Here is a 15,090-nt window from a genome sequence, read left to right as displayed (position 1 = left end):
AGAGTAGACTACAATGCCGGCTGTTCTGTCTCACAGACTGCAAGTACGTTTTTTTATATTTAAAGAGTTTTTATATTTTATATATTTAAAGCGAGTTTTTTGGGCAGTGTAGAGTAGCGCTTGTTGTTTGTCATTTCTCCGATCACAAATGCAGACATGGTTTTATGTTTATGCGGCGTCATACAATGCAACGCCGTAAAAAGACAGTACAAGTCATTATAATCAGTAATTATGTCCCCACTGGATGCAACAAATGCCTCGTTTATAATGGGTTTTATTGGTTTTGTCTCGTCGCTCCGGCCGGACAGGGCATCATCACAGTATGGTGAGGGGCGTAACATTTCCGTCTCACGCTTGAGGTATTCGGCCAATCACAACGCACTGGATAGCTGGCCAATCAGAGCACACCTCACTTTTCAGACCGATGAGTTTTGTAAAAATCGACGCGTTTCAGAAAGGCGGGGCATAGAGGAGAAACAATAATGTACAGTATGTGGAAAATAATGTGTTTTTTGAACCTTAAACCGCATAAACACATTTCATTACACCAAATACACAAAATAATGTTCTTTTTAGCAACATCATATGACCCCTTTAAACATATATTACAATAGAAACACTTTTTTTGAAATTGTAATAATATTTCACAATATTACTATTTTTACTGCATTTTTTTATTTAATAAATGCAGCCTTGGTGAGCAGAAGAGACTGTTCTTTCATTAACATTAAAAATTTTTTGAACAGTTGTGTATACAGTATATGCAGTATTTTGTTATTCCTGAAACGCTATGCAAGTATCTGAATGCAGATGCTACACATGCTCAATTTTGTGCGTTGTTGCTTTCTGGAACACAACAAAAGCACTGCATAAGCATTTGCATAAACTGTCTTTGGCATTCAGTTTCTCTTTCACTTCAACCACTGACACTGCAGAGTAGGGCTGCACGATAAATCGCATGCGATATTTAACGCGCATCTTTTGCGCGATTTTTTGCGCAGCTCGTCAGTGAACAACAGCTCTGTGTAGTTAATGCTGCTCAATGTGAAAGCACGCAGGTGATGGAGATTTACCGCTGATTACAGAACCGGCTTTCTGACAAGATGCGCATTAAATATCGCATGCGATTTATCATGCAGCCCTACTGCAGAGCAACAATTCGAGCAGAATCCACAATTAGTTACAGTCAACATGTTCAGAGCAGTTACCTGAATAACAACACAAAAAACAACAGCTTAATAACAGGAATCTCTATCACCCGCTATGAGCACTGAGATGTGTCACCGTCACACTAACACAACAACACACGTCATGTACAGTAGACACTACTGAAAAATGCAGTTAAGCTAGTGAGCAACTGGCCTGAATGGGAAAAATGTGTGGATAGACAGAAGAAAGGATGGGAATGAGTGTGGCTGGAGTTTGAATGAGTGGGAGTTGAAGGAATCGCGGAGGGAATACCACTCTCACTGAAGCGTGACTGAAGAGCAAACCAGACAGAGAGGAAGAGAGAGAGTTTAGAGTGTGAAAAGCAGCAGCAACACTGAGAATGCTATTGATTTGGTTGTTGTTGTTTTTTGTTTTTTTTGAAAGTGGAATGAAACCAAAAGTAACCGTTGAATCAAAACACTGTGATTGTGATGATTAAGATAAACAAAAGATTGATCTGTTACTCAACTAGTGTTATTGTCAAGTAAAACTATTAAAAAAAATGGTTTCATTTATTGTAATAAAGCTGAAATAAAATACAAATATTAGGCAAAAAACTTAATTAGAAATATTTGACTTGCAACTAACTCATAAGTTAAAGTACTATAATTACTAATATATTTCTATATAGCTTACAATAAATATATAGAAATATATATAAAAAGTAAGTCAAATCACAAACAGTGTGATTATGATGATTAAGTTGAATGATCAGTATGTTACTTGAAGCCTGTTGTTAACGTGAACTAAAACAACTACAAGTTGTTTTATTGAAATAAATATTTAAAGATGATTTATACATTTTTAATTAAAAAACAAAAACCTAATAAAACAAACTAAAATTGAAATGAAAACATAACAATTAAAGCTAATTAAAAATATTAATAATTACTATAACAGTATATATACACATAATACTAAAATAAATAATAACAAAACTGATTGAAACAAGAAAAAAAGATGAATTATGCAATAAAGCAGAGAAAGCCACAGAGTCTTTGTATTAAGTCAGTTTGAGCCGATCACAGCATGTACATTGATCTCACCCTTCAGACAAATACATTTACAATAAACAAATTAAACTCCATCACGTCCAATTACAGAAGACACAAACAGAAACAGACACACACGCTGAATGGGGATAAAAGGGGGCATATCACAAAATATTATTTTAAAATAAAGCTAATTATAATTAATATATACTGTAGACAAACCTGAACTCAAACCCTTTAAGTTTAAGGACATTTACATGATCTATGAAGCATTTTAATCTTTCAAAACATCTCCAAAGGAGGATTTAAACCAATCGGGAGCTTAGCAAAGGGTCAATTGAATCTAATGGAGATTTACAGTAGCTTGTTGCGAAGCTAAGAATGTGTCGCACAAAACAAAATTTGCAAGACATAAATGTACTGTAGAGTGATTTTTCATTAGATTGATCTATTTTCTGTCAGAACAGAGCACAACCAAAGGGTCAGTTTACTTCATTAGATTTCTCTAACTGCTCTTTATATACCTCCATCTCTCTCTGCTTTCGAGGGAATTAATGGCACGGAATAAGTTGCTGGAAATGTGTGTGAGTGAGAAACCAGACCAAACCAAATCAGAGAATGAGAGCGTTCCTGGCATCTGCCGAGTCTCACTGTGGATTCATGTTTGTTTTGTTTGTTTGATTTGCTCATCGTAAAACAATCAAAGAGAAAGACAATCAGAACGATCCAATTACAATTCTGATTCCAGTTAGATTCAAAAATAGTGTGATGTCATCGCAGAACCTTTTAAATTCTACAAAGAACTTTTGATTCTCTAGTTTTTAGAAAACCATCAAAGAACCCAGAATCTAAAACAAAAAAAGAACCTATAATGAAACATCATGAATTTATGAACCATAGAGCAACTCAAGAACCCTAATCCTTTTTTAAACAGAATAATGTATCTTTTAGTAACCTAAGAACTAAGAACCTTTATTTTTAAAGACAACAACCCATTTTACCAAATATTAATTAGACATGGGCTTGAATTTATCCATCAGGAATTGACTGCATTGTGAAAAGTGAACATTACATACCAGAATAGAGTCAGATCTGAATGCAGTCGATCGTAGGAAGGATGAAAACAGGATTTCCATGGTCGTGGAAAACAAATGCGACGGAATTTTAACATTGTGATTTCCAGACCTGAAAAAAAAAAACAATCGTGAAAAATAATCAAATATTCAAAAGGCATGGGAATTTCTGTAGTGTATTTAACATTTTCCAGTTACACTCTGTTATAAAATATTCAGTCAGCTAGAAAGTGCAATTTGTGAGTGCAGTCCGAAATGATTTTTACAAATCCTTATCCAGTAATCACAAAGAACAAAGAACATGAAAAAGTAATGGAAATTCAAAGGAAGGCTAAAACCAGGAAGGTGAGCGGGATATAAAGAATGAAAGTCAAGTTCATCCTCCAGAGCATCTGTACATACTGTATCCCAATGGAAACATGACTATTTATATTTGCTGTTATTGAAGTAACTTGTATTAATTTACTGCATTAACTAGTGGCAAGACTGTAGAAAAGCTACATTAGTCGCCTAAAACAATGATTATGAGCTATAAAATTGGGTCAGTTTTGAAGAAATGTTGACTTCAACTGCGTGAAGCCTGACATCTCTCTTGTTTTAAACTAAACAGTTTATTGAAACTTTAGACATAAAAATAAAGGCAGATGTTTGGACAATTACACTAAGGCCTTTTGCTAAAAAAAAAAAGTATAAACTATCAATAGATGACAAGGCATGTAGTGGATTGTGTCATGTTGATCATTTAGAGGCTATAGAAATTGACGTATCAAATATGATACAGTAGGCTTTACAGAGTTAAGAGTGCACTGGAGTGTGTTTTACATTCTGAGCTGATATGAAACTAATCAGAGAATGTGAGCACAGCATTTGTAGACATACGTGAGAGGTGCGGGCAGCAGATGTCCCAGCTGCTCACAGGGCACTACAGAAGACCCTTATCCCAGCAGGACCTCTGCTCAGGGGAACAAACACACACACACCACACCACATGAAACACACCGCAGATCCCACAGAAAACTACTCCTGGTTAGTTCAGAATGACTTAACAAGGTCATATCATGGCCAACTGGATTGTTCTTGCTCTTTTGAAATAAGTGCTTGACTCTAATATTGAGATTTGTTCAAACTAAACTGCAAAAATGACTCAGAAATCATCATCACAATCACATTACCATATGACCTACTACTTTTACATATCATATGCAAAGATCATAATGAAAGCTTATTTCCACCACAGAAAAAAAAAACTGAAAAAATAAAATAAAATTGCTCACAATTCTGAGTGTATTAATTCTGACTCCTCTTCTCAGTTTTATATCTCACAATTCTGACTTTATAGCTTTCAATTCTGAGAACCGCGAGGGTAAGTCCAAATTTGGAGAAATAAATTCATAATTGTGAGAAAATAAGTCATGATTGTGAGCTAAAAAGTCACAATTACCTTTATTTTTTTTATTCGATTGCAAAAATAAGCTTCCATAATGTTGCCTCAATAGTTTAATTTGAGCAATTCTGACTTTTTTCAGAAATACAAAAAAAACACAAAAAAATAAATAAATTGATACTTATAGACTTTCACAATTACCTTTTTTTTATTCTCTGGTTATTTTTTTTATTCGATTGCAAAAATAAGCTTCCATAATGTTGCCTCAATAGTTTAATTTGAGCAATTCTGACTTTTTTCAGAAATACAAAAAAAACAAAAAAATAAATAAATTGATACTTATAGACTTTCGCAATTACCTTTTTTTTATTCTCTGGTGGAGATTTTTTTCTCAGAATAACAAGTTTATATAACGAGTTTATAACTTATAACTAGAAAAAAAGTCAGAGTTTATATCTCAATATAAATTCTGAATTGCAAGAAAAAAGTTGCAATTACATTTATTTTTTTTTTATTTGTTGGAAGAAATAAACTTCTATAGATCATAGATGTTTTTCTAAAGAACTAGAGAATAAAACTGTTCTTTGTAAATGTATCGCATTAGACTGTAAATTGGAGCTTTTAAATTGGAGATTTTTATATTGCACATTGACACACAAGGTATAAATGATAAATCATAAACCACATCACACTCCAGACTGCCAGACAGCTCAACCTAGACCACTTTAGTACACACTAAACCACATCTAGGAAGAGCGATGGTGTCAGAGAACGAGGTTAAAGGAGATGGAGGGAAGGAGAAAGAGGGGGAAAAATGTTCACAGGCTGTGGAAAAGAAAAAGCGAGAAAAAAAAGTGTGTGAGAGAGATAGATGAGGGTTGGCTCAAGGTACAGGACGATGTTGTGAATATTTGATGCTGATGGATCCATGTTCACTCCAGCGGAACAAACTGGATTGAAGCTCGACAGTAACACACACACACACACTGTGCTGCTCAGGTGGAAGAGTCTCATTTAGAATCAGGGCCATTTGGTCTTACACAAACGCTCATTTCTGCTTTACTGGACCCAATCTACAGCAGCACACCTGTGTTCATTGCTCTTGATGCATTTCCACCTGCCAACACACACTCACACCTGTAATTTATATCTCGGAAAACATCGGCCCTGCTTGAGTGCAGCTCATAAAGGAGGGTTGAAATGCTTCTACTGGTCTTCATACTGTATTCATTCATTTCCTAATGACTTTGCCACATTAAATCATTAAAAACCAAAATGTCATAACTGTCAAAAATATTTCTTCTCTGCCCTTTTTCTTCGAAAGTAAACATTTTGGAAAGTAAGTAATTAGAATCAAATTCACATGCACATTAATATAAAAATTAATTGGCCTTGCCAACTAATTGAAATGAAATAAAATTAAAATTGAAGTACAAAAAATGCTACATTTGAAATAAAAATAGATTAAATTGAAATACCTTACAATAGCACATACAATTACTAAAATGTAAACTAACATTTTTTAGGTATTTGAAATAAAGTTGAAATAAAATAAAAATATTAGATGAAAAACTTTGAAATAAATAAAAAAGCTAAATAGAAATATATATATTTTTTTTTTTATTAAAATCACATAAAATAACTAAAACTTTAAATAGTTTTAGTTACAATGAAAATTAGAAATGTTAATAATGGCAATTAACTGAAATGTAAAAAAGCTTAAGTATTAAAATTGCTAAATTGGAATAATAATAATAATAATAAAGGTAAAAATAAATTTTAAAATATGAAAAATGTGACAAAAGCACTTAACAAAATAACTAGAAATTAAACTAAAATCTAAAAATAAACTGAACTGAAAAAATTAAAATAAACACAAATTCTAAATATTAATAAATACTATAATATTATATAAATGATACTAAAATAACACTGACGTTAATATTAACATTCAAATTGATGTTCAAATTCACTTCAAAATTTCAATTCACAATCAAAAACACATGAAATCATTCAGATTGGCTGTATTGGCAGGTCTGTATTGCAGTACTGCTAAACGTCTGCCCGTCTTTCTGTCTTTCAGGTGTAAATGCAATCTCCACGCGTCTCAGTGTTTGTATGTGGATGGCAACTTACAGTGTCAATGTGAACACAACACGACCGGACAGGACTGCCAGCGCTGCAAAAAAGGATTCAAAGCCAAGACCTGGAAATCAGGATCCTATATACCAACACCCAACGGATCCCCCAACACATGTGAGTCAAATACACGTGTATTATCTTCCTTCCCTATGCCAAATGTTACAAAAAACACCTAAACACACACATATAAGCAGAGAAAAATCCCTAATTGTAGGTATGAAATGGTTATAAAATCAATCGCACCAGGTCTCCAGTGAGCAAATATCGGGTCCTCATGAATCAGATCAATCCACTTGATCATATTCTACTCCACAATGAAACAGAATTAATTATCTCTCAAATCATCCCGCACTACAGGACTCTCACATCTAAGCCCGTCGCACTGAAATCTCCTCATTATTTTCTGGGTTCAGAATTCCTCGACCGGAATTCCTCTGAGCTTCAGAGATCTTTACACTCCGACACACACACACACACACACACACACACACACAGAGCAGACGGACGCTTATCCACCAGGATCTGATTTATCCCTGAAAATGTGGACAAAATGATCAGGAAGGACTCGCTTGTGAACTGAAATGAGAGATAAAACAAAAGCAAGACAAAGGGGAAAAAGGCAGATGAGGACAGAGATGAAAATGAACACGAATTTCATGTTTCCTCCCTTCTGTACAGTATCCAAAGGGAGATCCTTTGGAACACAACATCCCTCCATTTTACCAGCAGCACTCATGATAAAATAATAATCTAGGGCAGCACACACACACACACACACACACACACACACACATGGGTGAATCCAGCAGACTGCAGATCTCAACTTGCTTCACTTACACACCCGAGCGCTACAGAGCCTTTTAGACTTTACAGACCTGTCAGCTCACAGTAAGATCAAGACTGCTGGTGTGGCGGCCCAATTCCCAGAGAACAGAGAGGAGAGCAGCGCAGACGCACACCGCCACACCGGCGTTCCAGCCTACAAAATGTTCCCAAACACACACGCACAGGTTCCTCTGTGGAGAAAACGGCCCAAATCTGCACTAATCACTGTCTGAACAAGAAACACTAGATCTGTTCCAAAACCTAGTGAGCTGCCTACCTAGACAGCTTTCCTTTGGTCAGAGATACCAGAATACCTCGATGCATTTCAACTAGCGCAGCGAGATTCGTTTCTTTTTAATATATGCATATATTTATTTAATATATGCTAATTCAAGTCAACATGAAATTAAAACTGACTATCCTTATTTTTCATGGAATATTGCAGTGTTTATTGAAAATAAATGAGTTTTACTATTTTTTGATTATGATTTATTTGGCAAAAAAGGCAATTTTAAAACTACTGTTTGATTATTTTATAATTTTCTAAATATATGCATATATTTAATATACTGTATAATAATATAATATATGCTTAGAGTCAGCATTACATTAAATCTGAAATGAATGTCACAGTGTTTATTATAAATGAATGCATTTCATGTGTACGGCACTATTTCTTAATTATGCTGCCTTCATTTTGCCAAATTTTTGGCAAAATCGGCCAGAATACAAGAATGCATTACAACGAGCACAGTGAAAAAAAAATCAGATTAAAATTGCTCTCTGATTATGTTTATGATCTAACTATTTAGTATATAATATTTCAAATATTTCAATTTTTAAATATTTCATATATTTAATAATTATTTAATATATCCTCCTATGTATATATACTCTTGATGTTCCATTTCAGTTAGGATGCTCCCTTAGAAGGCAGCTGTCTATGTAGAAAGCACTCACTAGGTTTTGGAACAAAGCCCCTGACACACACTTTCTCTCTCTCTCTCTCTCTCAGGTTCTCAGGCTGTGGCTGGTTCTTCTTCTGGTTCCAGTAAGTACCGAACCCTCTTTCATCCTCTCTCCTCTCTCTCTGATATGTCAGTCATCCCTCGCTCTCTCTTTCTTCATTGTCTCTGTGCTCCATCCCTCGTTATGTCTTCTTCATTTTTCATGGGCCGCCCATCCTGTGGCTTTCATCATCGGCAAACCGCTGAAACTAGCCGCAATTCAGCCTAACATCAGAGAGCAGGAGGAAGAAAGATTTTTTTTTTTTTTTAGATTCAAACTTTATTGTCATTGCACATGTAAGGTACAAGGCAACGAAATGCAGTTAGCATCTAACCAGAAGTGCAATAAGCAGTAAGTACAGGATATACAGTGTCTACAATATGTTACAAATGTACAATAAATATACAGATAAGGCAGTACTATGGACATAATTTACAGATTTTTAAATACTATCAGCATGATATACAGATAGGTATACTATGAACATACTATACATATGGATTGTACGTATGTACACTATAAGCAGAAACTATTCTGTGGAGGTGAGTTTGAGGGGTTGGTGGTCTGCTGAGAGTGTGATCTTGGTGGCCGTCTCCTTGCTGTCACTGTCGAAGCGAGCATAAAAGTCATTCAGCTCGTTAAGGAAAGAGACGTCTGTGACCGTTGGAGTGGAGCTGCTTGGCTTGTAGTCACTGATGACCTGGATGCCCTGCCACATGCGTCGGGGGTCGAGTTGGAAAAGTGTTCCTCTACCTTTAGCTTGTAGCAGTACTTGGCCTTTTTGATGCCCCTCCTCAGGTTAGCCCTGGATTTGCTGTAGGCCTGAGCGTCATCTGATCTGAAGGCAGCGTTGCGGGCTTTCAGCAGGTGTCGCACCTCCTTGTTCATCCATGGCTTCTGATTAGGGTATGTTGTGATCTGTTTCTCTGTTGTAACACTGTCAATGGTGGTATTGATGTAATCCATTACAGAGATAAAGAGATACAGAGGAAGGAACAGAGAGAAGCAGGAAAGATGTGATTCCTTGAGGGTTCAAACAGAATAAGAAATATTAGAGATTCACTCTGAAGACACGCCTACAGCATCACATCTGAGAAGGGATTTCCCAGAAAACAACAGTACAGCTGGTGGGTCGATCTCAGACACAGCCCTACTGAAATTCACCAAAAAAAAAAACTAGTTACGGGAGTTATTGTTACAACAATAAAACTAAAACAATAAAAACTTGGTGTTGTTATTGTTGACTAGAACCATTAAAAATTATTTTTGTTAATTGAAATAAAAATAGAAATATTATATAAAAAAAAAATTAAAACTTAAAAACAAATGAAAATTAGAAATGTTGCCTTGGCAAATAACTGAATTAAAATAACTTTAAAATGTACTAAAATTGAAATAAAAATGAATTAAAGAGTAATGTAAATAATTATTTGAAAGAACAAACACTAAATAATAAAAGTAAAAAAATTATAAAAATATAACAAAATTACTATCACTTAAAAAACTGAAAATATAAAATAAAAGCTAATTTAAAATATGAATACATACCATTAGAGACCTATCTTTCATATCCCATCATCAACTTGTTTTAAATGTTTTCCTAAATATGAATGATTTTCTATTGTGTGTAAATGTTTGTATATATAGTTCTTAATATTTTATTAAATAATTATCAATATCAACATTTAAATCAATATTTAAATGTGATATTTTAATTGAAATTAAAATATTTAAATGCATTTTATTTATTAATGATACAATAAAAATGAAAAATTTCCCAAAATGAAAGAAATTTATAGCGAGCTGGTTACCTAATGTTTATAGTGATTTTACAGTAGTAACAGAAACTATAATATCTACATCCTCAGAAGGACTATGTTTACCATGGTAAAGCTTGCTAATGGGTACCTCTATAAGACGACGGTCAAGTGTCATTTTGCTACTTGTAGTTTCAGCTGTCTTTTAGATTAGATGCTCATTATTGCCGTTATTATCACATATACAACAGGACACTGGAGCCGAGGATCCAAAATTCACTTTTTACCACACCTGACAAAAAACATAAAAAAAAAAAAAAGACACAAGTCTTAAAAACAGTGATTTAACTGGCCAATTACTCACTACAGTTGCATTTGACGCTTGAGTGTTAATTTTGGACCCTGGGTGTAGCTCTGTGAAGGTGGAGGTACATCGAGGACGTGTTTGTATGCATGTGAACGTATTTCAAGCACAGACCTGAAGGATCTCAAAGCACTTATAACTGCAGAACGGTTTGCAAAACACATGCGGTTTAACTCTGCCAGAAAGTTCTCTCAAACTCGCTTGACTTTATGCTTTGTGGCGAAGCATGTTTCAAGAAATGCTGAGTAGATCCCTGCCCGTCCTGTCGCCGTAGTCATAGTCTAATTTTAAAACTGTCTGTGTTCCTGAGGAAAAGCACTTAGTGGAAGTGAAGCCCGGGATGCTGCGATGTCAGGACTTTAAGAGTGTTTGTGTAACGTCGTAAAGCTTTAAACGGCCTTCCAGCGACATGATGCTGATGCATCTGATGCATTCAGGAAAATTAGCATGATTCAGTACGGGAGTCAACAGGAAATTATGTACTCAGAGCCACATTAGAATTAAATTAAAAGGCAGCATAGCAGACAGAGTGTGTGTTAAAGGAATAGTTCACCCAAAAATGAAAATTTGTTGAAAAATGTACTCACCCCGAGGCCAGCCAAGATTTCTTCATCAGAACAGATTTGGAGAAATGTAGCATTCTATCACTTGCTCACCAATGGCTCATCTGCAATGAATGGGTGCCGTCAGCATGAGAGTCCAAACAGCTGATAAAAACATCCCAGTAAGCCACAAGTAATTCACACCACTCCAGTCCATCAGTTAACATCCACTATTAAGGTGTTTTTAACTTTAAACTGAGTACTCTATCCATAATCTCTCTCCAGTGAAAAGTTGTCTGCTCTGAATCAGGAGAGAAATATGCACTGATCAAGCACTGTTTACTAGCCAAAACAGTTCTAAACAAATATGTGGGAGGATTTTGATGTGAGATGACTTTTTTTTTTCTGGAGGAAGCGTTATTATGGATTATGGACCCGTATTTTAGCCAGAAACAGTTTGAAGTTAAAAAAAAAAGTCTTGATGGATTTCTTTCTTACAAACATGCAGCTTTTTGCTTCTCCAGATGTTAATTGATGGACTGGAGTGGTGTGGATTACTTGTGGATTATTGTGATGTTTTCATCAGCTGTTTGGACTCTCATTCTGACGGCACCCATTCACTGCAGAGCATCCATTTTTTGAGCAAGTGATGGAATGCTACATTTCTCCAAATCTGTTCCCTTGAAGAAACAAACTGATTTCGGATGGCCTTAGGGTGAATACATTTACAGCAAATTTTCATTTTTCTGTGAACTATTCCTTTGAGGCATCAACACATGGCTCTTTTTGGGTTGTGTGTGTGTGTGTGTAGCATATGGCCCAGAGAAATCAAACTCATAGATCATGTCCATGTTTTCTCTCCCCTGTAGTCTAAGGGTCCAAGGGTCTCCCACACAGGGGGAACAACACACACACAAGCACATAACATGCACACACCACACTTACACAAACACACACGCTCAAACGTACGAGAGAGGGAGCTGATATGTAGGCCAGTGTGTGTGTGTGTGTTCCTATTAATGTGTGCTGGATGAATGTCCTTCTGCACACACAGACGCAGGGATTATATGGTCAGTGTGTGTGTGTTCAGACAGGGATTACGAGGTCAGAGCGGCGAGTCTGATCCTCTGGCTGCTGGTTGGTCAGTTGGGCAAATAGCCACAAGAAGTAGAACAAACCAGTACACACAAACATTACAGGAAATGACATCATGTCAAATGACAGCAAAACACAGTCAGTGAATGATAAATTTGCTTTCATTCAGAAAAATGATCATGATTCAGATAAACATTCATTTTAAGTGAATGATTAATATGATATATACAAAACACACACAAACATACATGATCTCTCCTCCTGACAGTCGTACACATGCATAATGATTTTGTGCCTTTATATGTTATCTTATGAACAACAAATAACTGGACATTATATGATAGGAAGAATAATCCGCATTTAACTTTGAATGGACTGCAGCATAAAATTAGACTCTGTCTTTAGACCTTGTGTTACTGTAGTTTCAGCTGCAGGTGTTGTTTTCAGATGCTTATTGTTCGTCTTTAATGCCAACAGTGACTGACACTTCAGCTGAAGAATTCACTACAGCTTTAACAGAAGCGCCAGCTTTGAACACAGGTGGGACTGTGTGACTCTCAAAGGCTCCCGTAGTTGTAGCGATAAGTAGTAACCTAGAATATAACGTGTAGAGTAATATACTAGGCGATATGAGGTACTTTGCAAGTTGCTGCCTTAGTGCACTAGCAGAGCTTAATGATGATGTAATGTGCCTTAATCCAACAGAGCGCCATCTGCATCTACATGAGCGCACACATGCAAACACACATGCACAAACACATGCATACTGACAATCTACATTAAACTGCAGCTTCATAATCCAACAGCATCTCACTTAAGACCTCAGATATTACAAATGTGCTCTGGTTAGATAAACTGATGACGCACTGGAGATGAAATGACTGGCATCCTTTCTGTAATATGCTCAAGCAACATCAGCCACATGTTTTTCTCATTCTTGACTTGTTGCACTGAACTGGCAAACGTGAAGACATTTTTATCTGAAATAAAATAGTACAAATATAACATTAACACATATATATAACATATATAACACTGTATTTATGATAATAAAACTGCATGCACTGATTTAACGCAATAACAAAAGTAGTATTTTAGAAATGTGTTGTTACTACAAACTGCATCACATTTTCAAAAAATAGTGGGCAATATCAGGGTTGTGCGTCATTCAAAATTGAGTTGAAAATTAAATTCCAATTTAGTTTTTGAATTTAATATATCAAACAGGATGAACTGCAATTCAGATTTGAAATTTCAAAGTTGACTTTAAAGTTTATCAAAACAAACTGAATGTTTTTAGTTTAAAAGGTTCTAAAAAACTTTAAGTTTAAAGGCAGTTACAATAGATAGATGGATAGATAGATAGATTAAAATACTCTAAAAGTCTAAGCTTGAAGGCAGATAGAACGATAGATAGATAGCTAGATGGATGGATGGATGGATGGATTCTAAAAGTCTAAGCTTGAAGATAGATAGATAGATAGATAGATAGATAGATAGATAGATAGATAGATAGATAGATATCAACCCCCCCCCCCCCATGTGCAAACTAGAATATTTAAAATGCAAGTGGTTTTGTAAAGCTCAGCACTTTGTGTGTGTGCGTGTATTCCATGCTGACTCTGGTTTCTCTAACCCGTTTCTATAACACTCACCCCGCAAATCTAATTAGATGCCCCTCCTGAACACCACTTCCCACCAGCTGAAATAGAGCCTAAGGCACTTTATACCACCATGGAAGCCCCGCCCCCTACCACACCCCCTTCTCATATTCTCAGTGAGGACACGCCCCACAAAGCCACACCCTTGGAGGAGGGGTCTGTTCACTCACATATAGAAAGCAGAGGTAAGTTATGGGCACTAGTTTGTATGTGCTAGTGTTGTTAGTATGCTATAGAAGCATCTTTCAAACACTTGTTTTGGCAGTCAGAGCACTGTAGCCAAGCCAAGAGCTTAGTGACTCTGCTGCCAGTAAGTCATCTACTCAAACGTACCCCTAGAGGATTGTGGGTAACGGCTCCAAAGCAGTGTGCGCAGTGGGAAATCAATGGTCAATTAGACAGTGTTTTCCCGTCAAAATATAGAGTGACTTTGCATCTTTCAGCGCAAAGCGGATTAGGGCGGCCTGCGAATATATATAAAACAAAGATCCACCACACACACATGCGCATTGATCGAAGCGCACATACGCACCCGAGGAATGAATACTGCATGACGTTTAACGAGTGAACGAGAACTCCAGCTTGAGCTCAGATCAGAAAACGTCAAGCTGGCATGAAAAAACGGAGGGGGGAATAAAGCGCTCAGCTGAGACGCGAGACAGAGCAGCTCCTCGGATGGATTTAATAAAGGTGGAGATCTTTGAGATTCCCAGCAGGATACGACATACGTGTGTTGATGAAATTACAGCATGGTCGTTGTTTACACGCAAGAGTGTCTGTGTACCTCAAACAACACCAATCTGTCATTTGAGATTAATTGCTGTTTGGTTTGTCTGTTTAACGTCATATGCCACTTTTAATGTGTTTAGGTACTACATACACCCTTGCAACCAAATAGAAGATCACGCAGAAGGGCATTCACTTTAGTTTGAAACTAGATTCAAATTAAGAATCACATCAATAAAGCACAGACATAAATGAAACCAATAACGGCTCTTTAGATGTTTCCATTACACAGCTGATTCTATGAAATGCAAA

At 36.0% G+C, this 15,090-nt stretch overlaps 1 pseudogene; it reads left to right on the top strand.

Moving 5' to 3' along the window:
• LOC107661617 (titin-like) overlaps positions 1 to 15,090 on the top strand; it is a 76,374-nt pseudogene that overhangs the window by 39,474 nt on the left and 21,810 nt on the right.

Source organism: Sinocyclocheilus anshuiensis, unplaced genomic scaffold, assembly GCF_001515605.1.
Source record: "Sinocyclocheilus anshuiensis isolate Anshui unplaced genomic scaffold, SAMN03320099.WGS_v1.1 scaffold1425, whole genome shotgun sequence".
Classification (NCBI taxonomy): domain Eukaryota; kingdom Metazoa; phylum Chordata; class Actinopteri; order Cypriniformes; family Cyprinidae; genus Sinocyclocheilus; species Sinocyclocheilus anshuiensis.
The sequence above is the reverse complement of the archived record's forward strand: the minus strand, read 5'-3'. Positions and strand labels throughout refer to the sequence as shown.